The sequence below is a fragment of the Aplysia californica genome, unplaced genomic scaffold (assembly GCF_000002075.1).
Source record: "Aplysia californica isolate F4 #8 unplaced genomic scaffold, AplCal3.0 scaffold00774, whole genome shotgun sequence".
NCBI lineage: Eukaryota > Metazoa > Mollusca > Gastropoda > Aplysiida > Aplysiidae > Aplysia > Aplysia californica.
Window position 1 is genome coordinate 17,123 of NW_004798044.1, and position 14,582 is coordinate 31,704.

General features: G+C 39.5%; 1 long non-coding RNA gene across 2 annotated transcripts in view; it reads right to left on the reverse strand.

Annotated features, from left to right (window-relative positions):
- The window catches only part of LOC101859974, a 23,269-nt gene extending 10,221 nt beyond the window's left edge, over window positions 1–13,048 (reverse strand). For both annotated transcript variants that reach the window (XR_001185311.2, XR_001185310.2), the window contains exon 1: window positions 12,804–13,048. This is a non-coding gene — a long non-coding RNA (uncharacterized LOC101859974). The remainder of the gene's footprint in view (window positions 1–12,803) is intronic.
- Window positions 13,049–14,582: the final 1,534 nt, after the last annotated feature.

Consider the following 14,582-nt stretch of genomic DNA (forward strand, 5'->3'; position numbering starts at 1 on the left):
CCCCCCCCCCCTCCCCCCAATAAATAAAATTCACATCTGTTGGTATGTTGAACTCAGGGTTCTATTGAAATTGAGTGTCCACCCAAAATAACAAACAACTTCAGATTTTAGCAAAATTTGTCTGCTTTAAATCCTAAAAATGTTATATTTATAATGGCATATGAATTTGAGTAAAATCCTGTAAAGCTAAAGAGCAAAAATGGTCTATCTCTCCAAGTTTCGTATTTCTTTTTCCTTAGAAAAAAAATTCTTCACTTGCTTTTTTAATCAATATCTCAAAAACAACCCTCTACCCTTTCTGATGGAATCTCTCAGAACTAAACAAGTATTCTAAAGCATAGATTAAAAATACAGTCAAACCTGCTCTAACGGCCAGCTGTATAAAACAATCATCTGTACAAACAGCCACTTCCCATAACCCACCCCCCTGTATTTTTTTCTCCAATTTATAATGACACTGCGAAAGACAACCCAACCACTTTTCTCATCGATGATGAATAGCTGTCTTACACCATTTCTACTGTATTCTAAAGATTATGTAAAGTTATACTTCATTCAGCGACTTTTAAGTTCCCTGTGGCTCTTCCAAAAACCCTGAGAAAAAAAGTGCAAGCAAGAGTATTAAAAATACAGTTCCTGCATCAAGAAAATTATTCTTGTCATCTTTAATCCAAGGGCAGTAACCATTAAAACATGTTAAAAGACAGGGAAATAAGCCACCATGTACACGAGCTGGAGTGTATTAATAAGAGTATTATTAATTGTTTCCTTGCACTATTAATATTTCATATATAGTCTGGAACAAATAATTCAAACACATCACGAATTAACAAATGTGTTTGACACATCACATCCATAATGAAGGTAAAATGATATAACTAACAATTAAAGAGATATCAGTCAGGAAATGTCAAATTGTCCGCGCTATCTGTGATTTCGAGTTTTCCATATTCGTCGTCTCTTATCCATTCCCGACTATTTTGGTCAAGTACCCTCTAAAACTCCATGTATCATGTTAAAGACACAGCGAGGTGAGTCAAAGCACCTGATTTGACTCCCAATCTTCCAATAAAAAACTGCTACTGGTAAGTTAACCTTCTCAAAAGACATAAAAGGTTGCCTAAAAAAAAAAAAAAATTACCAGAAAGGTGTTCAAATGATCTAAGCCCAGAAAACATTTTTTTTTTCCGGAGAGAGGCAAAACTGTTTCTTAAAAAAATTGTACCCGGATAATGAGTCTTTTCTTACATCTTTTCATCACTAGTATTATGAATTTCAACAAAAAGATTTCTGAAGCACATGCAACCCATACAACAGATACATATGAATGCAATTTTAAAATATGTCTAAGTTTTTAGGTTAATACCTGAACAGCTGGCCGACGACATATATAAAAAGGTAACATGCACTGTGATTTTCATTTTAGTAGAGTTTTTACGGTTCTCGCAACTGCATAAGGTCATTTATATGAGCGCCAAGGGATAGATATCAACAGAGAAGTCCAAACGGGGAATCAGGCTTACTCTGCTCCCCTCTCTAGCCTCAACAGCACAAAGTCTGCTTCAACTATCAAGGCACTCCGGAAATAGCGGGTCACAAGAGAGGGACAAACATACAAAAGAAGTAGAGGAAAATGACGATAGTAAGGATGAGGAAAGAAAAAGTAGCAGTTCCCTGTTACAGTTCAAGACACAGTTACGAACATGACATTGATGAATCAGACCATTTACAATTCTACTGAGCATAAGAACCTGTTAATGCCCCCCCTTTGGAAATGGCCTAAAGACACTTCAGTCAGAAGCACCGCCCCGGGAGGTTGTACTGTGGTTTAAAGAATTTACCACCGCTAACCTAAAAACTTCCAAGAGGAGTGCCAGAGAAGAAAATAGATCACTTTAGGAAACCGGGAAAAAAAAATCATTGCCTTTTAGAAGTCAGGTGTGCCTCAGCCTCCGGGAAATCGCATGACTTTATCTGAGAGAAACTTTCAAGAATACAAAGAAAAGGCCAGGTACCAGTTTTTTTCTCAACCCTGACCGCCAATGAGCTGGTAAAGTATGCAACTATCCTATTTACATTGCATATGAACAAAAGTTTAAAGTAAAATTTGGAAGACTGAGAACTGACAGAATACAACTGTTTTATGACTCAATCGGCCTGGATCAGTAACAACAACAATGACCCTATCGGCAAAAAATAGGTTGCTTAGGAGAACTAAAGACGAAAAAAATGCTCCAGAATCCTGAGAAAAGTGATATTGACATTGCTTCCGGGAACACTTTTCCCCGCAAAAGGACTGTTTATTCAGCAGGCAATATTGGTAGATCTGAGTGTCAGTTTGACTTTGAGAAAAAATTACACATCAATAGGATTCAATTACATCTGTTCCTCAGTCAGTGTGGGTGGTTGAAAAGTGCCACTTTTGGGTAATATTTTTCAATCCCTCTCATATTTCTGTGTCCCTCTCAAGTTTTTATTTTTTTTCCTATTCTCTGCACTAAATGGCTGATGAACAGTTCAATTTTTCACTTATAATGTGCCCTGTTCAGGGGAAATAACAGACCAAGAAATTGTCAATTAGAGGATCACATCCCTTAGACAACAAAAAAGCTCACTTGGCCACGGGCTCTCTTTGATGCAGGGGTGAAGGCCGACTTGTTTGACAGGATAATCAAAGTTAGATGGGACCAGATAGGGCCTGGGAACATCACACAAGAATCTTACTCGAGGCAGCAACACTGAATTGTGAATGAAAACAAATCCTGAATTCATGTTGTTTGCATGTCCAACCACTAAAATAATCGGAAAAGTATCTCATTAAATATTTATTCCAACAAACGTTAAATTTATTTTTAGATGTGAATACTCAAATAAAAAGCAAAGAAGCAGAGACGACAGCACTACACATGTATTATCAGTGAGTCTAAACTTTTTGGTAGAACATGACAATTATAAATTTTTAATTTTAACATTTGGCTGTTTTTGTCTCATGTTTCACGTCCAGGAGCCAGTGTCATAATTGAGGTCACAATCTGATTATAGGACGGTAAAAAGTTAGGAAAAAAAACAAGCACTCGCAGCAGTCAAGATATTATGAGTTAGTTCCCCTTACATCTGTGAGGTAGACTCGACCAATGTAATAGTTAATTTACATAATCAGTGCTTGTGACTGCTTATAACTGGGGCTTGAAATGGGTGAACAGGGTATATGTGATAATGAAACAGCTTTGAGTGTTGCGCATATATGTTCCCTCCAACTCTTTTAGTAGACTCTTCCAGCCCCACTGTAAGCTTACTTAATCAAAGCTCACGACTCCTTATGGAGCAGCCCGATAGAGGTGAACAGGCTATTTCTGTGGCAATGAAACCGTTTTGAATGTTAGGCATACTGTTCATCGGTGATTATGAGCGTCTTTTTACATTTAATTTATGAGGTTTACGTCTAGGGGTGAATTTGACTGCGACAATGTTTCAAAATTAGGAAGGGAAGCAGCGATTATTTGATTATATAGACGCTTTGCCACTGCTTTGATGTGCATCTCATATTTACTGCAAGATATTTTACGCTTCCATTCACACAGATGTAGACCTAACCATTTAAGAACTGAGCAACATCCAAAGTCTTAAAGAAAGTGAGACATTACAAACACCCAGGACCTGAAAAAAAAAAACACAGTGAAAAGTGAAAAGCTCTTGAATTCGAGCTAGCTTGAATTGATTGAACATAAATGTTTACGACTCCACTGGTATAAACAATTCAGACTTCTTAAGGCCGATGCGACAGGAAAGATATTCACAGGTTCATAGCCGTCTCATAGTGATCTTAACAGACTTTCTGTCACTGTCAGTTCTGCAAGAATTTGAACACAAATCACAGAATGTTTTACGTCCTTGTCGACATAATATGTGCCACAACGAGGTGGAATATATATGTGAGGCAGCGTGGTGAAATTAGGCGCTCGTCAAAATAATGAAAGTAAAGAAAGTGTTAAATCTTTAGAATGGTAAAATTCAAGACATTTCAATTTTAAAGTTGTTTGTCCAGAAGCAATTTAATTTTACAAGAGAACAATTTTATACGAAAACGATAACCCTTTTCAACCACTTCTTTATCAAATTTTTTTCAACCTTTTTCAACCATTTCTTAATTAAAATGTTGTTTGAAGTCTACATTTCTATCATTATTTATCCCGTTTGCAATAGCAACAATAATAAATACAATTTAAAAAATTATCACCACCATTATAAATCATCGCCACCATTGATCATTGCCGTATGTCAAGATTCAAAGTTTTTAGGAGAACCAAACAACTTTAATTTCGCTCAGAACACTATCTTACGTAATATACAAAACATTTCATCTAAATCCGAAGTATTTTAAGAAGAGGAATGAGACTAGGACTAAACGATATAGTAATAATAACAATGATGATATTTCATGCCCGCACCACCCTGACCAACTGCACCGCTCAGGGTTCACACTACACCTCTTTTCCTCTTATAGGCCTGTGGCGGCATGGTGTAAAGGTAAGAGCATATATGGTACCAAACTTGGGAGTTTTGTTTCAGATCAGGGCAAAGCGGAATTATAAACAATTCCTTTCTTATTAGACATGTCAAAATCCTAAGAGAGGGAATTTCTTTCCGTTTCCAGATTGAGCAGGTTTTCATTTTACACAGGCGAACCATACAGGAATTTAGTATCGGGGAGCGTGGTGGGGTTGAGATTTCATTACGACAGGTATCCTTCTTGAACAGAGTTCCATTAAGACTCGACTGTAGTAGCAGGCTTAGTTTTTTTAGTTTTAGTAGAGGTTTTACGGCACTCGCAACTGCATAATAAGGTCATATAAGCGCCAGGAGATTAGAGGTGTTATAAGAGAGTAACAAACATAAAAAAGAAAAAGGGGAGAAAAGGACGATAGATGTTTGATAGGAAAGAAGAAGCAAACCACACCAGAGCACCCGCCAACCACCCACAGTAGTAGGCTAGTAGAAGTAGTTGTAATAATAGCAGCAACCGTACTAGCAGTGGTTGTTCTGACAACAATAACATTATAACAATACCGATGATGATAATGAGGACAGCCTTCAACTTTCCCTTTTCAAGCTTTTAACTCCCCACAGTTTGATTTATCAGATCTCAAGCCATTTTATGATTTTCTCCAAAAGAGGATAAACAAATTTAAGTTCCTAACAGTGACACGACTTCTATTCCAGTTTGACACATATTGGCCTACACATCCAATAAAATTCAGACAATCCATTTTATAACTGAAGACGTTGTTACTATAAGCAGAAGATTTTGCAAACTTTCCTTTACCTTGTAGTGTGAAAGCAATACTTGTACAAGGTCGAAAATAGCATGTTCGTGAGAATAAAATATAATCTCGAAAGGAAATTTCAGGCATGGGCGACTCCAACTTTACCTTGTCCATTCAAGTCCACACCAGGCTGAGTAAGATAATCCAAGCATAAAGACTGAGACACTCTATAAAATAAACTTCCACTAGCTGCGATAAAACTTGCGTCTTTTTTTCATGCAAGGCACTGTTATAAAAACTAATACCATAGATCTAGCCTAGATGTCTTCCAATGTGATACCTCCATTCATTACTGACCATAGACCAAATTAATATTTTTTCAGCCTCAGCCAGCCACTTTCAAAGATCATTTAATGAAAAAGACAAGATGCTTTCTCCCAGTTCAAAAATGAGATAAAATTTATATGCTGCCTTAAGCTTTTATCCAGAAACACTGACAACAGATAAGACAACATGTACTCATTTTTAAAAGTAGGAATGGGCACAGAACAGCAGCAATCAAAACTGAAAAAAAAAAAACATAGACAGCCTGCCTATTATTGTATGTATAATTATACACTGCCAACTGCTGAAAAGGATGTGACGAGCCGCAGGAATTAATTCCAAACGGCAGGACGTACTTTATGTACTCTGTCTCCAAACTTTGGACAATATATCTGAAACAGAATTATTATATTACATACTTGAAATTAACTGGTGGCTGTGCGTGCCACAAGCCCGGGGCATGATGCTGTTTTTCCAACTTAATCAACAGCTTGGAAAAACAAAATACACCCCTAGAAAGAGTGTCTTTTTGTTGTTCATATCCAGCGGCGGCTCATGGTTTATAGAACTGACCGGCCATCATTCACATAGACTCTTTCTTCCTCCCCCCACCCCTTTCCTTCACAACACAACACACACACACACACACACACACACACACACATTCTCTCTCTTTCTCTTCTCATTTTATACCCCTACTTTCGCCATCCCCACCCCCTCCCCCACTCACTCACACACCACTGTAAACATTTTAGTATAATGTGAAAGAGCTGAAATAATAATGGTAGTGTCAAGAAACAATATTGTGATTAATGTATGATGGAAGTTACTGAGTTAATAGAAACTGACTTGAACGGCATAGAAAAAGAAACACTACTAGAGTCTATGCTAGAAAACAAACTGAAAGTGAGAATCGCAATGAACTGCTGGTCATGGCCTCTGGTACTTTAACCAAAGACTTTTACTTTAGATACTAAGTTTGTACACACCCACACACAATATCGACGTGCACTCGACCTGTAAATATGTAATAAGAACAATACTGTATGATGGCAAAAGTCAATTGATACTGTACCAATGACGCTGTCCCATGCAGATTAAGTCTATAATCAGATACTATACAAAGCTGGACAAAGTTAGCACACAACAGTTTTCCATCATTATGTAATCAAACGTTCTTCATCTCACTTCTCAGTTTTCAGAACACTGTGGTAACAAAGTGGGGAAATGTGTCAAATGCTAATTATAGAACTTGGTGTCTAGCTGGTGTGATGGTGGATAAGGGGAGGGAAGGCAAGGGGTAGGCCCATTGTTTTCGGCCCAGACTCCGACAGCCGAGAGCCTATCGTTCTTCGTAATAATTCTCCTTATATATCTTCACTAGACGATTCCTCTTTTCGCCGGTTAGACTCATATGGGCCAGTTACGTTATTAGTGGGGAGAAAGCAATGAATGGTCACCAAACATGAACTATAGGTGGCTAAAAATTCAATAAGATTAGTGCCATGCTGACAATAAATGTTCTGATGATAGTAAAGAAAGGCTGAATGATAAGTACATGTATTGAGCTGATAAAATATTTCATGTTTCTGTGCTGCTCAAGACTCAAGACAGTCTCATTACTGATTTTGTAAGCAACACGGAGGCCAATTTGGCAATCAAGGGATGGTATATTCGCTCCTAGTAGTCTTAGGGCAGTCGATGGATTTGTCCAGTGGATTGACTTCATCGCTGTACCCGCCGCGTTTGTTTGTCCTCGTACGAAGTTCCGCGACGTGACAGCTTCACGGGGGACAACTTAAAGTTACGAGCTGGTGCGATAAACGAAGGTGAAGGAAGGAGCAGCAGTGAATCCCACTTGTCTATTTGAGCGCCTTCAAATCGGCAAGGTGCTTTTTGAATGTTGATACGTGTTTTTTCGGATTTACTTAAAACTGAATGAAAATCATCATCAGCAATAAATCTCTTGTCAACAGTAGAGCTGACAAAAATTTGACAGGCACCGCCGGACTTGCCCAGTTAACAAACCGCCCCTGTTCATATCCATGATGTATATAAAAATTTCCATCTTATTCGCTTTTGAGCAAAGCAAAACTAGTGTATTCGTGATTTTTCGACCACACGTCCCTAAAATAGGGGGAGTGACCTCTTCTCAACATAAAACTTGCTCAGCCTAATCACGACATCCAGATATAAATAGTCTAATCGCCTTCAGCAGTAATAGGCTTTCCAAAGGTTGGACTTTAAATATATAGGCTTATAAATTTTTTTACAATTCTTTAACTCACTCGTCCCCCACCTGGCAACTGTTGCGAGAAAGCTGGAGAACCGCCCTTTCCCGTGCTCGCAATTGTTGCGAACTCTAACTTATTGATTTTTTTTTGGCCAAAGGGAAGCAATAGTTGCAACAGTGAGTGATGGGAATCATCTACAGTTATTTCCCTTGCATTCAAGCCAAGTTGGAAGTCTCTAGAGTGAAAGGTTAATTTTTTACTATAACTTTTCTGTGTGCTGTATGAAAAGTTACAAATTACATGACATTATGTAGAATTTATGGCTTAAGTATAAAAAAATCACCAAAATTCACAAACACAAAATATTCATGCACGCAAAAGCATGGCTTTCACTTCATCCCTTTGGTCAAGGTGATTTTTTTTTTAAATACCCTTAAAACTGCCGTGCAGTACAGCCTTTTCAATGAAAATTGAGTGGGAATGGGTGAGTTAAAAGACTAAATTTTTTAATTTTCATGGAAAAAAATTTTTGAGAGTAAAGAGAAACTCTATATGCCCACTAAAACTGAGAAGTTTAGATCTAACTAGTCAATTGTTTAGATGCAGCCAATCGAGGGCAAATATTGTTAGCTACTGTTCTACTAGGCTGTTTAGTAGGCTCAGAGAAGGCTCAGAGAAGGCTCAGAGAAGGCTCAGAGAAGGCTCAGAGAAGGCTCAGAGAAGGCTCGGAGAAGGCTCGGAGAAGGCTCGGAGAAGGCTCGGAGGCGGCATGCACTGGTGTTCGGCCTACACCAGCTGCTTGGGGCGCGTTGACCTGCATCTTTTTTTTTTTTTTAAAGTGCATCTCAAAAGTTAGTTTGAAATGCTGTAGTGTGGGAAAAAAATTGGACGATCCATTTTTGTATGTTTTCTCAAAATTTCAGAAATGATCAGGAGCATACTAGAATCTAGCTACTTTGATCACAAGCCTGTTTCAAAATGAGCAAAATTTTCCACACCTGTGGCTGACATGATAATATTCACATTTTCAAGATTAACGGCACAAAATTATGATATAATAGTTTTGATAACAAAATGCTTGTTAGAATTTCAAAAATCTTAAGTCTACAGATTATTTCAAGCTGCATTTCATTTTTTTAATTAATTGGTCTTGAGTAGCCTACCTAAAATTATAACATGCCTCCATCAGAGGCTGTGGGTAGTAGGGCTGTACCCCGGTAGCAAACCCGCTCGTGCTCGCAAGCCCCTAGTTCAAGTCACAAGCCTCAAATCACTAGGTCAAATCATCAAATCAAATCACCAGCATGATAAGTTGAGTCTAGCGCAAACTGTAACCTCCTTGGTCTAGTCTAAACTTCAAGTCCACAGCAACTGGCAATCCGCGAAGCCACTCGTGTCAGGTCCCCTCATCATCCCCACCCTGCTTGCAATCCGCGAAGCCACTTACGTCAGAAAAAGAGAGAGGGGGAGAGTGGGAGATTCCGCCCACAGAGTCACTGCGCGGCGTGGCGCTGTAGTTTACTCGATTAATCGAAGGCCTGCGCAAAGCAGCGGACAGTCCTCAAGCCTCAAATCCCGTCCGCAACCACAAGCCCCACAATTCACAGTACTGATTTGCGCTAGGCCTAGAGAATTGTCCCAGGACAAGTTCTAAACCTGACCTGCTGACTTGTACTGTCTCGATACATCGAGTGAGCGGCACGCCGCGGGACCGCTCGATGCGTTCAAATAGCAGTACTGCTCGCTGTGTGAACTTTGAACCGTGGAGGAAGGGAGAAGCTGGGCTTGTTTTGGTGCAAGGCGTAGAGAGCTGAAGTTATTTTTAACTTCCCGCCGTTGATCAGCTAAGCGAATGGATAAGTGAGAGGGAGCGTGGTATTGTAGTAATAGAGACCTAGGTTTCTGGTAGTAATAAGAATAAGTTGACTTAGATTACCCTAAAATGGAAAACTCCAGGGGTCGTTGTGTTTGGCTTTTGTATCGTATGTATGTAACCTATTTTGTAGATGTGTTGCACTCACAGTGACATAATACAGAACATTTAGGAGACGGGCTAGGCCTACTTCAACCCAATGTCAGGGCTAACCTGGGCTGAGAGGGAACAACGCCCCAGCAGAAAGACGGAGGTTCTCAGTAAAAATGTCTCCCCATATGGGAATCGAACTGAGGTCTTTTGCGTACGATGATGAAGCGCTTGGCTCGTGCAGGCCTTAACATCATAAGAATAGCCGATCCAATATTAATTTTTAAGTGCATTGAATAGAGCTTTTTGTTTTTTACAACCGAACTATGAAAAAAACTTTTGGTGCAAGCCTCTCAACGCAAATAACCAGAGAATCTTCTGTAATATGTACTGAGCCCACAGCCACGAGAGTTCGCGACGTCACGACACAGTACAGCAGGACTGTCCGCGAGTCACAACTCACCGGAAGTTCCCTCCGGTAGCAAGCGGGAGGCAAACCAAATCACAAGCCTCTAGCGCAAGCCGCCTGCTGCTTTGCAAGCCTTCGATTAACCGAGCAGAATCCAGCCCTAGTGGGTAGTAAAGGGCTCACTGGCTTAAGAGCCCCTCTCCCCATCCCCCAACTCTATCCCAAAGTAAATGAAAGTTTCTTAAATTACGAAATAAGCAGTTGAAACTGTAATGATGGTACGCAATGAACACAGAGTGATCAACTTGGCGGCTTGCTTATCTAATCCCTGTTGTCACCACTTACAACTATAGTTCTGACAGCCAATCAAATGTCTTTAGAGCTCAGCGAAGTATGAGCCCGTTCCCACGGACCTTCCTTAACTCTTTCCCTACCAGGACAAAATCCACCACTGGCCCAGGGCTTTTCCCTGACCTATTTTTACGCCCCTACCCCGCCAAAAGATAATTTAATGTCAAAACATCCAACTAAACACACACAAACCATATCTTATGCCCCATCAAACTGAAGGTTAAAAAATAATCTATCAGATGACGATACAATATTGAAGATTTATTCCAATTATATTACTTTGGGGTTTCTAAAAGTGATTATGCAATATCGAAGACGTCATATGAAATCAACAATTTTCCCGCTTTGAAAGGTCATATCTTAAAAAGTACAACAGCAGCATAATTTAAACTTCCCAAGTAAGTTGTCTCAAGTAATGCGAAAAAATGCTGAAAGTTATGTATGTGTACCTAATATAGAAGTGAAAATATGAGACATATATACTGAAGTCAGGGTAGCGCTTTTTTCCCACATATATTTATATTTATTTACATTTCGAAAGGGAAAAAAAAGCGCTGAAATGGACAAAAATTCATCTCTCAGTGCTATATTTTCTTTCGTATCTGCTAACAGGAAGTCTCTCCTATCCCTGACAATGAGGTGAAAGTTTACGAGACATTTTCCCCAGTGACACAGTTACCTATGCACCCATTGGACCTTTGTTAGGTGCGTTCTATTTTTCGCGAATACACAGCTTTTCCCATTCCATAGACAGAATGTTTGAAGTGCTGTTTGTGCATTGTTTGTGCCAATCACGTTGAACCAGATGAAATTTAGAAGAAATTTGAATGGGAAAACGCTTCGTGCCCACCATCCAGAGAATTTAACTTAGAAAAAAGAGATGGAAGACAAAGGTGATTCTTTTCATTTCAATGGTTCTCAAAATGCTGTGACTCACTGTGAGTATAGAAAAATCATCACTGTTTTGTACTTATTGTCTGTTATTTTGTGGTAAAGAAGTGGAAGGAATCTAAGCCCTACCCAAATTTCGGTACATCCACCGTCACTGGCTTCCATCCATTCAGGACACTTGTAATTAGGCAAGGAGGGGAAAATCAGGTATTTCTTCGTTTGTTACCCTAGGCCAAAGAGTCTACATCAAGAGGGTCCACTTCTCTCTTTGAGCCAATTAAAAAAGTGTCCTCAAAATTCGGTGGCGGCCTCTTCGCAAATGCGCACCCTTTGCGAACAGAGTTACCCTACTTGAGTTTTTAAAAATCAAAGTGAAACTAGCAAGTTTTTTAATAAATTACTGATGAACGCTTTTTTTAAATGGTTACACGCTGACAAAAAACCTCTTCCGGAGGAAAGGGTGATTGTTTTCTTCGTTTAATTTGACTTTAGAATGAAAGGCGAGAGGTCATTAAAATATTTTTAAAAATAAAACTCCGCACTGAACGAACCCGAACTGCTGATGAACAGCAGTCGATCTGCGCACGCAAGGAGGTACTATTCCTATTCTTCTTCTGGAAAAACGAAAGAGAGCTTCAAAACAGACTGCAGCGCCATCTGAAGCAAAGAGCGGACTTCCAGCGGACACTTTTTTGGCTGAGTGGCCCATCTTGTTATGTACTATCTTTGCCTAGGCCTACCTTCCGTCATTTTGGTTGTCAGTCCAGTTTTGAGGTTTTTTTGTCCTGAAAGAACGGGGAAGGGGGGGGATCCCCCTGAAATAGGAAAAAGGGGGGGGGGGGTCCCCCTGAAATAGGAAAATAGTAAAATGGCAACAAAAAGGGTGGGGGATAGCAGGAGGTTCTCCCCCTTGCTGAAGTCTCAAACAAACAAAAATAAGTTTGCAACAGTTTTTGTGCCAAAATCGTTCGGGCGGAAAGTAGGGTACAAAAAGAAGTACTGAAAATCATATATAATCTAGATCTAGATCTAGATCTAGAAATACATCTAGTTTCTAGATCTATTAGGCCTAGATCTATGTCGAATAAAATGCCAGGAAGAGAGAGTCATGTCAATGAATATAGATCTATATGATGAATGGAAATGGAATGAATGATAAATCCCCCCCAAACTTGCCAAACCACATGAAATGAAATCTAGAAAAAATAGAATTAGAATTTGTAGATCTACTCCTTTTTTTTTAAACATAAAACAATTCAGTAGGCCTCTTTAATTATTAGTGCGAAGTCTCGACAATCGAGCAACAAACGACCATGGAAAGTCGGCCAAAAAGTTGAAAAGTTACTCTAATGTTATAGGCTACTCACTGAAACTGGTTCATCTCCCGCTAGACTAGATTTCTAGATTTTAGATCGTTGACGTTGAACGTTAAAGTTGTCTTGGATGCGCCTGTATAATTTGCTCCTGATTTTCAAACTCGGTGTTAGAATCTATTCTTGAGACTCCAAATCTAGATCTAGAATCTAGATTCTATGCATTTTGCGCTGAAGGCGCAGATTCGGAAAATGGAAATCGTTTTCCATCTCTGCCATGTTTTCTCACGTCTACACTGTCTCTGCCGCCGTGGATTTTGTTTTGCTCGCTTCCGGTCATCAGGGTGAAGGAAGGGTCAGCAGGTCATCTACCTCTGTCGACACACCGCGGCTGCGGGCCACGATGTATTCATCGGAGAAAGAACTTTTGACAACAGTATCAAAAACAGCGCTTCACGATCGGTGTCATCAAGTGCGTGTTGATTTGATGGACTAACGCCCTGATTTAGCCTACTCTTTTTCCCATTAAAAAAAAAAAACCTGTCTTGAGTAAAATCCCAGAAACCAATAGATTCTCATTGAATGCGTTAAAGGCCAAGGACCAAGATGAAGATGATCTATTGTGCTCATGTACATGATGTATTTCGTCTTTTAAGGAGCGTGTGTAATATTTTTTAAAGTAATTTGGGCGAGTTTGGTTACGTTGTTGCCATGGCAGCATTTGGCATTTGCCGTCTCGGTTTTATGCCTCAAACCTAAAAAAAAGAGATTGATGATAATTAAATAGCAGGCCTATGAACAACTTTTCATGAAAAGTATGTCCGTAAAAAAGGTCAGAAGTTTCAGATCAAATAACAATCTAAGACAATGTCTTAATTCTCTCTAGCTCTCTCTCTCTCTCTCTCTCTAGCTCTCTCTCTCTCTCTCTCTCTCTCTCTTTCTAGCTCTCTCTCTCTCTCTCTATCTCTCTCTCTCTCTCTCTCTGTCCCTCCCTCCCTGTGTGTGTGTGTGTGTGTGTGTGTGTGCAAACGCAAAAAGGAGATTGGAGAAAAGCTTGACTTTATTTGTTTGAGCAATAATCAGAAGCACAACAGCACAATAATAACCGCCATTCTTTTTTTTTGTTTTTTGTAAGAGTTTCACGGCACTTGCAACACAATAAGGTCATATAAATGCCGACAATTAGAAGAGTAACAAAAGGGCAGTGAGAGGGAATAAAGACGTGAGGTCTGCTCGTGTCCCCCTCCGATCATCCCCATCATCAACACCTTGCCTCTTCGGATAAGGGCGAACAATCTCGGGGGGGGGGTCCTGTGTGCAAGGTGCTCACGTTAAAAATCCATTGGTGGTGCAAAAATCTATGAGTGGTTTTCGGCCGCCACCTGGGCAAAATTCAAAATAAATTCCTACCAAATTAAAAAAAAAAAAGATTAACGTGTCCAGCGCGCTCATTATTATGACCTTTTATACAGTTACGAGCGTCGTAATACACTTAACAAAACAAACAAGAGTCACTTCTCACCAGCACCAATTTGCTAGTAGCTCGCACCAATTTGGTGAGGGGCGAATTTATTTAGTCTACAGGAAGTATGCATTCTCGGTGTAGAGTCACCAATCTCGCCTCGCCCTTTCACCTTTCACTATGCAAACACCAATTAATAATCTTGGGGTGAGACATTTTATGGCAGCACTAGATTTTTTATACTTTTCTAGCGATTAGCAATAATTGATACACATGTAGGCTATTTTGATGTTAAGTGTATATGTATATATATCCACTACCACAGTGTCCAAAGTTGGTTCTCCTTTTTTCCAAATATAGCCCGACACTGA